Raw genomic sequence first — 12,368 nt, 5'->3', positions numbered from 1 at the left:
ATGTCAGCCTTTACTCTCACGAGGACATCAACCAGCCGGGCAGAGGCACCCTCCCCATTAAGGGACCGGACATTCCAGGTGCATGCCCTCAAATCATAGTCCTTAGTTCGTTTGCAGGGGTCGTCATCAGTATAGGGAGGTCTCATCCGAGGCTTTTTTAAAGTTTTCATTGGGGGCGATTTTTAAGTGGCGGGTCCCAAACCCAACGCACAACCAGCTATCCTGGAATGTTTCGCCTTCTCACTTTAGCTCACTCCCGAACGGGTGTTCGGAAGCTACCCAGAGGATACGTGGGCTAATCCCGGCCGTTGTGAGCTGCTTGAACCATATGTAGAAGAATCGTCCTGGCCACTCCCAAGTGAATGGCGATCAGTAACTTTCCCCACTTGCGTGGACTTCTACACATGGAACCATCCTCCATGGCTCCCGGACTATAAGGCGCATAAATAATTTTTTTCGACACGTTTCGCAGCACCCCACGCACGTACCCCCCGCTACTGGACCATGTGACGGTTGGTTTCGTCATCCATTGGAAGGCGTCTGCCTTCAGTATTAAAATCAGTCGGCATGAAATGATGAAGTCAAAATGACCCCTGGCTCCCGGACTATTATTTATAGCCGAATTAAATTGAAGCCGAACTTTTTTTAGTATTAATAATTTTTTTAATATTAATAGCTATTTTTTTAATATTAATTTTTTATCTTCTCTCTACGTTTTCGCCATATTCTACGCACTGTATAGCCGCTAAGCAGTTGTTATTATCGCTGTCGTCGATCGGTAGCAGCAACCGGTTAAAGTGTGCGTTACCGACAGGTTGGTGACAGTTGCATTTTTGTTTTCAAACTTACTATGCGTTTATGGTTATCTGCTCGGTTCGGTAGAATTTTGGTGTTTCGAATGGTGAAAATTTGGGATGAGCGCATTTTACGGTGTGACGAAATCGACCGGCAGCTAATTTATGTTTAACAGAGATTTTACATGCCACGGTTATCTAATTTTGTTGTCTTAAGGCTCAAATAACTATTTGTTATAAACTACGCGATACATTTTTATGCATGTATGTATTTTAAAATAATTTGGAAGTGAGATTTGTTTAACACAAAAAAATGCTAATACGTCGTGCATAATGATAGCGAATAATGAGTACATGACGTAATTAAAGTCATAATTTATAATCTTTTATATTAAATGGGTTTCAGTTTAGGAGAAAAGCTTCAAATGTGCACATAATTATAATATTATGTCAATTTTTGTACCTACATACATACATATGTTGATCATTCACATCGGCTGACTGAGCTCAGTTGGAGAGCTCGTTTAGAATATTTCTTTTATGAAGCGTAGTATTGTTTGAATCGAAGGTGGCTATAATAGTGCAAGTACAATTGATGTATAATTTAATATAATAGAAATTTGCACAAGCTAACGTGATCCCTTATTCTCGGACTAAAACTAGTAAAACTCCCAAAAGAACAAAAATTCGCTTAGAGAGTGGGAGTAAGGCTAAAGAGTAGGGAATCGCAATATGGTAAACTCTGATAACAGCTGACAACTATCGGGTGTTTTTTAAGAACTAGAGAACTTAAAAGGACAATACAAAACACAAATACTGTTGGAATGCATTTTTTTATTATCATCTGGTAGATAATTTTATGGCATTAATTTTTTGAATATGATATGAATAATATGAATATGATAGCTGCCGCGGCTACGAGTTACATTTTCCATTCGATCAGTCCAATAAATCGATTGTTAAGCGCACTGTATGGCAAGTTGTGCTGTCTGTTATTAATTTTTGGAAACAAAAACTCAGTCAGCATGGATCGATGCCGCTCGTCATTCACCGTACTGTCAGCTCCTTCCTCGGAAGAAATAAGGCCCGCTGTTAGGGTATGAAAAGCACGTTAAATGTACGAAATGCTCTATGAAGTTCGCGAATAGGCTTATTTTTTTCAAAGTAAATTTCCTCAATTTGGAAGTGTGTTCTGGTGTGATGACTTTCCAAACTTTATTCGGACGAAATATCAACACAGTTTGCCATTCTCAGTTGTCAAACCATAGTTATCGATGCATGTTATCTCATGCAGCTAAAAAAAACACCCGAAACATGCATTTTTAATTAAAATATTTATAAAACGGAATAAACAATAGCAGATAAATGCACTTTCCATCTTTTCTATACTGTCTCGAAGCACATTGGTTAGTTGATACAGAGCAGTCTCTGTTGGCTGCCCCACCCTATATGTATGTGTGTTGACGTCAATGCGGTAGTGCATCTGCTAGGGTGATGGTCCCGATATAGTTGCCTACTACCTTTTCTATAAGTTTTAATGTAAATGACGGTAAGAAAAACTGTCCTGAAGGATTTAGGTATAAATGGGTTCTTCTTTTCTGCCTTCGATATAACTACCACTTTCCTCACCTTGTCTCAGTGCTTATTCATCATGTAACATTTAGATCAATTCTCCTGGCCTTTTCTTATCTATCCATGACCTGTTGGCGAAGAATATTGTTTTTTGTTCTTAATTTGCAAGTTGCCATAGTATCGTAATAATTCAATATTGATTATGTTTTCAAGCAGTGGAAGATTAGAATTATTTTTGGCTAGCTCATCGGCCTTGCAATTTCCTTCAATATCTCTATATCCCGGAACCCATATAAGACTGACCATGAAGATAGTGCTAATATAATTTAGAGTTTCCCGGCATTCCTAAGCAACTTTTGAGCTTAGTATAACTGCCTCCATTGATTTAATGTCCGCCTGGCTATCCGAGAAGATATTTATCCTAGTTTTTGTGACGGTGTGCATGTTAAGGTACACAGCTACCTCCCTTATGACTAAGACTTCTGCCTGGTAGACGCTATAGTAGTCGGACAGATAATTCTAGTCCTAATCCCTTCGAGTCTAAAGTGAATTCAATTGAATCTCGGGTTCTATACAACTGTATTTTTCATCCCCGAAAACTGTATTTTCAATTACTTTATATTTTATTTTTTAGGTATTAAAATCATATTTAGTCGATAATTATTCCACTCTTCGTTGTAATTAGTCTGTAAGAAACTTGATAGAATAGATAATAAATAAACGACACATTGGTATTCAAACATAAATTAAGATTAACATCTACGATATCGGTTGAGCAAGGGAAATAAAAATGTACTTGCAAAATGGAGTACCATCTACCGAACCTGCACGAAAAACTAAATTAAAGGAAATTAAGGAAACGTGCCTACGAAACTATTGTAGATCTCTGTTAGATACAGCAACACGTTCTGGTGTTTGCTTAGCGGGGAAAATGCTGCTGTTGCTGAAAGTGTGCATGAACAACCAAGGGCATAATCTCGTCGCCGTTCTCAGGTTGAATATTACACTTACATCTTTGCTGTGCTGAAACATTGGACTCATCATATAGCCCATAATTAACCGTAAGAATTGTATTTTCACATAAAAACACACACATTAAAAAAAGCATTCGTAAGTAAAATCTGGTAACTTTTAAGGAAAATTTGGTAAAAGTTGTAAGTTCGGAATTGTATGAGAGGCCGGATATCGAGAACAAATGAAAATATTGGACTTGTCGTTACAAGTTTTAGCGATAATCCGCGTCAGTCCATGCGCAAGAGAGCGGCTGCCCTGGGGCTTCCAAAAACTACTGAACATGAAATATTGACGAAGGATCTTAGATTTCACCAATTCATAATTTTCTTAAAAATTACTGCGCTACAATGTTCAAGCGGTTTCGTACTGCAAAGTATCTAATGGAAGAGTAAATAAACAAAATCCCCGATGTTTATCACCTAAAGAACAGAATACACTATTAAAACATCAACAACAACTTCACAGTCCCAAAGTGACGGTTGGGTGTACTTTGTCATGCAGTGGAATAATTGGACCACATGATTTTGAAAATCCACAAGGAAAAGCAATTTCCGTGGATGGCGCCGCGCCGTACACCGTCAGAGAGACCATGGCGATACGCAATGATTTCTTCCCCGGACACCCTGTACTAGTACATTTGCATCTGGCCGCGAAAACAAGTGGCGAACTAGTATTTGGCAGTGCTAAATTTGACTTGGGGAGAGACTTGCTCTCCGAATAATGCTACTATCGACAGTTAGTACGGTGATATTTTGACGTGATAACGTCTTATAATTCGATTTAACAGGCTGCACGCACGAAAAAATGTGTCGTTACCTTGCTCATTAGTGATACCTTGCTCATTTGTCGTTACCTTGCTCATTGCCGTTACCTTGCTCATTGCCGTTACCTTGAATGAACTGCAAGCGAAAGCGCGGAACGAACAAAGCAAGCGAACGGCAACGTTCGACATCTTGCTCTCTCCTACTTAAGTGAGCGTATATATGTATGTATGTATATGCGCATATGTACATATGTATATAAATTCACGTATTTGTATTTGCATATGCCTTCTTATTGATTATTATTAATTTGATTTACTTGAAGAATTTAAAATAAAACCAACTTTGTTAATAATACCTGTTGTTTTAATGTTATTATTATTAATTTTTTTATTATATATGAAGGAAAAAATGTATGGTAATATTTACCATATGCCTTATAAGATATGTTGTATAGTAATATATGTATATAAATATGCATATACATATACAATTTCGCGCAATTTTCAAAAAGAACAAATCTATATGTAAAGGTGCATACAAGTCATATGGACATATCAAATATACGAATCTATTCCGTACGCAAGCAAATGTAAGCTAATGTGCTTGAACTGCAAGCGAGAGCGCGGAACGAACGACAAAGAGCACAATCGGCCCCCGCGTTCGGCAACGTTCGACATCTGGCTCTGTCCTACTTGAGTGAGCATATATATGTATGTATATGTATGTGTATGCGCATTTGTATATAAATTCACATACTTGTATTTGCATATGCCTTCTTCCTGTGTGCATGGTAATGAACCATTTCTCTGTTGAGAATAGGACGATGATAGAAAAAGTAGGAAATGAAAGGGAGTGTTTCGAGTGTAAAGTGTCTTGAAAAAGGCAAATCGATGATGGTGCCTCTTAGTGTTGTTGAATTATTAACGTCTGATGCACAATCGCAATTGAAGATATCTTTCATGAATTTGATAAATGTTTTGTCATTTTTCACGTTTGTGTAAATGTAACTTGACCTATTCCATTGCAATTCCATTTACCTCCTCCTCTATATCCATACAAAATATCTATCAAACAAATAAAATTAAAATTTTGTTTTGAAAATTGCAACCATTCCATCAATATTTTCTTATGACGTTGTCACGTTAAACTATCGCCAGTAAACCGACTTTACAGACAACCTCTTTTTTACGTACGTATGTGTTAACATAAGAATGAGATGACGCGTATATCGAATTTCCTTATGAAAATTTCATCACTGCAGATAAAATTTCATAACACTGCTAGGACAAAAAATATTCCAAAAGAGAGCCAACAATTTTAGACCACAATAACAACAACTTGTTCGCGCAACTTGTAGAAATACCTTCGGAGAGGAGCTGAAAAAATGGATTGTCAGAGACAGTCTTTTTAATGACATTATGCTCTACAACTAATCCCAATATTTAACTAACAGTTTATGAAAACGTGAAGGACAAAAACTTTATAATTGGCTTGGTAACTTACATCCTTTGTTAGGAATCTTGACGGAAATGTTCTCGGAAGTTTGCTTTGATTTAGGTCCGTAAATGGTTTTGGAAATATTCTTTAAATAAGTAATAATACTATGACACATATATGTATCATAAACGGTGTTTTTTTAAGGGCTTGATAACTTAATAACAGAAATATTGTTCGAATGAATTTTTTTTATTATAATCAGATGGACAATTTCTGGCACTTATGTTTTGAATATGATATTCGGCATGTGTTCGTTGCGGCTACGAGTTACATGGTCCATTCGATCAGCCCCATTTTCGAACCGTAAGGTGTCACTGATGGTTGAATATTCAAAAAAAACGATTGTTAAACGCGCTGTATGGTAAGTTGCGCCCGTCTTGTTCGAACCAAATGCCAAAAAATGTTTAGCTGACATAAATTCAGTCAGTATGGCTCGATGGCTATTCGCCATTCGCCGTAACGGCAGCTCCTTTCTTATGTCGACAGAAATAGGGACCGATCATGCGTCAAGCGTGTAAACCACACTTAAAATAGACAGAGTACTCTATGAACTTCACGAATAGGTTTATGTTTATGTTCAAAGTAAATTTCCACTAATTGGAAACGTTGTTCTGGCGTTAAATGATTCATGATGGATTACCAAGCTTTACTGAGCGGAAATATCAACATGCTTTGCCATTTTCAAATGCCAAACCATAGTTATCAGTATCGATAGTTCTCATGGTGCTAAGAAAACACCCGATACATACTTGTGATTTTTAAACTAATATTTACTTATGAAAATATAGGTGCATGAAAACTCTTTATAAATAATATGAACTTGCATGTTTTTATATGTACTTGCATACGTATTCAAAAATTATACTTTCATTTATAATCCAAATTTGTCTATTAACCACATGACGCTCGTATAATTGCAACATGGCATTGTACGATATTGATTTAATCGATTTTCAAAGCCTCACGGATCCTGCGAAGGCTGCCTTTAATTTTTGCCTTGTCCTCGTTGACACACTTGATGCAGTTGCAGGCCTCTAAGCAGGGATATAACAAAAAAAAATTGTAATTCAAACAAATCACACAACAACAGCGGATATAGTGGTAGTGACGTGAAGGTCTGGTATCAATTTTATAACATACATTCATACGAATTACATTTATAAAATATGTACAAAATTAGACATAGGCAAGCATAAAGGTTATATATTATTTATACATATACACTATGTAAGCTTTTTATGATTGAATAAACCCCTGTAGGGAAAACCTCAAGCAGAGAAATGGCAAAAATATTGCAAAATTATGTATTTTGAACCGAGTTTCGTAAGAGGATTTAACAAAAAGGATGTTTATTTATTTCAGGCATTACAATAATTTACTTTTTTACTACTTTTAATTAGAATTTTTTCAAAATATGATTACTTTATTTGCTTTGTAAACAGATGATCTTTCTCTTGCTTATAAATTCCATCAGAAATCCATAACTTTCTTTGAAAATAAAATATAACAGAATCATTTTATTGTGCGAAAAGACGCCAAAGCGCCTTAGTTGAGTGGTCTGTGCGTGACAGTGTTCCGTGGACATTAAACATCATATGATAGGAAAATATTTTCTAATAACTGCCATCCACTGGAAGACTATGGCAAATCTTGCAGCACTTTTCTACCATGAAAAAATTTCTCAGAAGAATCATCTGACAATGTTTGAGGAAAAGCTCGGCCACACATCTCACATATAAGACGACATCAGTGTTCCAACCTAAGGGACTAACTGTTTTGTGATTCTTTCTCATTGTATAAGGCAAGAAGAGAGTTGACTACTGTCAAATTAAATACATATTTTCTTCAGTATTCATTGACATTTCTTAATGGAAAGGCTTAATTTTATTATGAAAATTGACGCTCTGTGAAAAGTGTCCATCGCGCGCTCTGGCCAAATGAGAGCTCAGTGATGAGGCCCATTTTTGGCTTAATGTATACGTCAATAAGCAAAATTGACATATTTTGACTGAAGAGCAAACCAAGGCCATTCAAGAACAGTCATTACATCCATTGAAAACAACCAATTGGTGCGGCTTATGGGCTGGAGGAATCATCGGCCCATATTTCTTTAAAGGCGAGGCTGCCGCCAATGTAACAGCGACGACTTTTGTGACTCCACAACATTTGGTTCCAACAAAAAAGCGCTATTTGCCATATATATAGCCCGTGAAACAATGGATTTACTGTGTGGTCGTTTCGGTGAGCAATTTATCTCTCGTCTCGGACCAGTGGATTGACCACCAAGATAGTGTGATATCACACCTTTTAACTTTTATTTGTGGGGATATGTAAAGATTAAATGCTTTGGGGATAAACCAGCTTCGATTGAGATATTGGAAGCCAACATTACTAAAGTTATTCACGAGATACCAACCAGCGAACCATTAAAAACTGGCGGAATTACGGCGCAGTTTCGGCCAACATTTGAAAGGGATTATCTTTAAAAAATAAATGTCATAAATGGTTCTACACAAAAATAATCGAGAATTTAATTTAAAATCCGATACCTCTAAATTAATCACACTTTATAACTGTTGCAAAATTATAAAAGCATAGTACAGTGATTCAGAAATGTAAACATTTGAAGGTGTTTTGTCATTTCATATCGAAATTACAGAAATGGTAAAAGTAAAATTTCGGCCTGATAAGGCCTTATAAGAAGAAGTGACTGTATCGTGCGAAATTAAAAAAAAAAGACAATTACAAAACAAGTTTTAAAGTGAAGTGTGAAAAGTTATTCGCGTGGCGCGAAACAGTACAAAGAGCTCACTTGATATCAAGACTAAATGTGATGTCAATGTTTCTCGGGCTATTTCAAGTCAAGTTTTAAAGCGTTTGGGAATTATTAAGTTCTCTAAAATTGAGCCACCACTGAAGAATCCACCATCGATCAGATATTCGCAATACGTCGAAAGAAAGAGAAAATATGAAAATAGAATCAATTCGCATCATCTTTTATATGACGCGATGATTGAATTTGGTATCTCCGCAAAACTAATACGGCTATGCAAAGTGACGTTGCTCAATACCATTGGGAAGTACCTCTTCGAGCCGTTTGATAAAAAATGAGTTTTTAGAGAGGGTGAATAGCTGTCGTGTGACTTCTTTAACTTGATGCTGGAAAAGATCGTGCGAGCCGCAGAACTTAATTGCTGGCGTGTGCCGACCTTAGTATTTTCGCTGTCAGTTCTGCCTTTTCTAAACTGGATAAAGAAGCAAAGCGAAGATGTCTGGTGGTCAACAAGGACAAAATGAAGTTCCTCCTGTCATCAAACAAACGCTCGGCGCACTCGTGTATCGGCACCCACGTCACTGTTGCGGTTGTAAGACTCTTCGCTTATTTGGAAACCAGCATTAACACCGATAACAATGTCAGCCTTGAAAACCAAAGCAGAATTTTTCTTGGCAACAAGTGTTACTTTGGACTATGTGGGAAATTGAGTAGTAAAGTCCTCTCTGGACGAACAAAACTAACACACTCTCATATTGCCCATTCTAACGTATGGCGCAGAAGATTGGACGGTGACAACATCCGATGAACCGTCCCTTGGAGTGCTTCAGAGAAAGATTCTGCGAACGATTTTTGGACCTTTGTACGTTGGTGACGGCAAGTATCGCAAGCGATGGAACAATGAGCTGCATGAGTTTTACGACGACATAGACATAGCGCAGCGAATAAAGATCCAGCGGCTTCGTTGTTTGGGTCATGTCATCCGATGGAAATAAACGCTCCGGCTCTGAAAGTATTCGATGTGGTACCAGCTGGTGGTAGCAAAGGAAGAGAAAGTCCTCCTGTGTGTTGGAAAGATCAGGTGAGGAAGGACTAGGCTTCATTTGGTGTTTCCAACTGGTGCCGATTATTAAACTCGGCCAAAATCGCAAAGCTTGGACGATGAAAATATACGATGAGGCGTCACTTGGAGTGGGGGGAATTCGTTCCAGAAAATAGTTGAAAGATGCCGTTATTCATTCATGAGACTCCCCTAGCACACAGCTAGTGCAAAACTTATTGGATTCAATACCGACCAGGATCTTTGAAGTTATTGAAAATAATGGAAATAATACACATTACTAGGGAGAGGAAATAAAAAATATTATAAACGAATCCCCGAGGTGCGTTTATAATTTTGCAACAATTGTAGTTGTCTATTCTCTTCTTGCCTAGAACAAATTATGTTGTTTTTGTAGCTTGTTATGTGAACTTGTTTCTCTTAACATAATATACTTGTCTAAACAATGCATGCAAAAATATTTTCTCTAAAACACGGTAAAAAATATTAGTAAAACTATTATGCATTTATAAATATGCAACGGGGTGTATTAGTCAAAGCATGACAAAACTAGACAAAACTGATATCTTGTAAAGCAAGGCAACAATTTTTTTCGTCTATGTTCCTTTACATGGGATGAATCGGATAATCAATCGCCCTACAACATAACTTTACCAAGCTTGACTTAACTTAATTCGACTTAACATAACCTAAATTAGCATACCTTAACTTAACTTTATATAACACAACTTAACTAAGCTTAACTTAACTTATTTTGACTTAATTTAGCCTAACTTAATTTAATTTAAATGTCATACATTTACACATATACATACATACTTAAGGTCCCATATAATAATAAGAGGAAAGATAATCTAAGAAAACAATATCTACTCTATCACGATTATTTATTTATGGTATGTTAATACCGCCCACACAGTGCAGTTTGCAATTTTTTATGAATATGCCCAAAATGTATGTATTTAGGTATAACTTACATATTTGGATATATATGTATGTATGTATAAGTATATATTATATAATACTTGCCATAAATTTGTACGCATACGTACAATGTGTGTGAAAATGTATATATACTCTCACATACATATGTACGCCGTTTAGAAGTGCTGTACTATCTTCATAGCCATCGAAGTAATCGAGCACTTGAGCTGGGTAGGTTGTTCACTTGCAGAAATAAATGCAGGGATGATTGGGGGTATACCTATGACGGATGTATGCTAGAGTAAAGGGCCCAATTTAGTGCAATTAATTAATAATGGCAGCCGCCGTAGCCGAATGGGTTGGTGCTGACTACCATACGGAATTCACAGAGAGAACGTAGGTTCGAATCTCGGTGAAAGATCAAAAATTAAGAAAAAGTTTTTTCTAATAGCGGTCGCCCCTCGGCAGGCAATGGCAAACCTCTGAGTGTATTTCTGCCATGAAAAAGCTCCTCATAAAAATATCTGCCGTTCAGAGTCGGCTTGAAACTGTAGGCCCCTCCATTTGTGGAACAACATCAAGACGCACACCACAAATAGGAGGAGGAGCTCGGCCAAACACCCAAAAAGGGTGTACGCGCCAATTATATATATATACATATATATATATATGTAATTAATAATTGCTGAATATTGTTTGCAAAGTTTCTGCAATTGAATGAAGATTACTCCAACAACTAAATGAGCTTCTAGCGTATTCTGGCAGTCGGTATATTCGTTATATTTAATTCCTTTTTGCTTTCTTTGTATTATGAGTGTTTGATGATGAACGATACTCCGACTTTAGCTTGAACTCTCTGGCGTCTCAAATGAGGCAAATGCTTTCCCAACTGTGCTCCAGAGCTTACTCAAAAAATTCTTACGAGTATATATGCATATCTAAAACCACTCAGAAAGCCTACTTATGGGAACAAGGAGGGTGAGTCAAAGTATAGTCATTTTTCAGGTGATAGTTTTGACTTTGACTATACTGAAATAGTCTCGATTTTAGGGAAAGGAAATTTTGTTGATATTGCAAAGCATAGATGATCCTATCTCATTATCGTTCAGATAGTTGCCGCATTACGGTGCCTACGATTCGAGGCCTCTGTACCGTTCCATAATTCTTGGTTAAAGCTAATTAATCTAGAATCTCAAGAAAAGAGATGAACAGTTCTTTCACATTTGTTTATTTTCAGTGTTGTTAATGGCATCGTCGACTGTTCAGTTCTACTTGAACGGATAAGATGTAAGGGGAACATCACAATGTTACCTCTTTTTATGGGTAATAACTAAATTAAATAATTTGGGGGCTTTGCCCGGGCACTTAGAGACTATAATTTATTTTCCAATTCCAGTCTATTTGATTTCGCGTTATCAAATCTACTTTTGTAAAAATTTAAATTTAGTTGCTTAATATTGTATTTATTTTGCTTACTATTGTAATATTTTAGTTGCCAAATTTGGCTTGTTTTTCTTTACATGTTTGACTTGTCTGTAAGGCAATTTGTACTGTATATTTTTAAAATAAAGTAAATAAATAAAAAGGGGTTCGAAACGTTTTCTATCTCTTGCGATGAACTTCATAGACAACATATTTACGTGCTATAATTTGAACTAATCAAAGACTTTGAGAATCAGCCTCGAAATACAACAGGTGCTCTTACAAAACGTTTACCAACAAGATTTAAATTGAAATAAATGGACAAGAAAAACACTATTCAAAGTCTGTCACTGTGTCATGCAAGGTGTTGAGGCCTGCGTATCGACAAAGGCGTACAATTCAAAGGCTCTGCTGCTTCGGCCATAACGGCTTATGTGGATATTTTCATTTCGATTTATTTAGTTCATGACATGACTTGAGTATCTCACGATAGACCTATTTAAGACCCCTTGCGGTCCTATTTAAGACAAATCGGTCTCACAAGTAAT

General features: G+C 36.7%; 1 protein-coding gene across 5 annotated transcripts in view; it reads left to right on the top strand.

The window, feature by feature from the left end:
* Window positions 1–735: 735 nt before the first annotated feature.
* Window positions 736–12,368, top strand: part of LOC128871753 (uncharacterized) — an 84,788-nt gene continuing 73,155 nt past the window's right edge. For 4 of the 5 annotated variants that reach the window (XM_054113800.1, XM_054113799.1, XM_054113797.1 and 1 more), the window contains exon 1: window positions 736–1,058. The gene's annotated coding sequence lies outside the window, so the exon portion shown is untranslated. The remainder of the gene's footprint in view (window positions 1,059–12,368) is intronic. The other variant, XM_054113803.1, reaches the window with a different exon arrangement.

This window comes from Anastrepha ludens, chromosome 2, assembly GCF_028408465.1.
Source record: "Anastrepha ludens isolate Willacy chromosome 2, idAnaLude1.1, whole genome shotgun sequence".
NCBI classification, from domain to species: domain Eukaryota; kingdom Metazoa; phylum Arthropoda; class Insecta; order Diptera; family Tephritidae; genus Anastrepha; species Anastrepha ludens.
The sequence above is the reverse complement of the archived record's forward strand: the minus strand, read 5'-3'. Positions and strand labels throughout refer to the sequence as shown.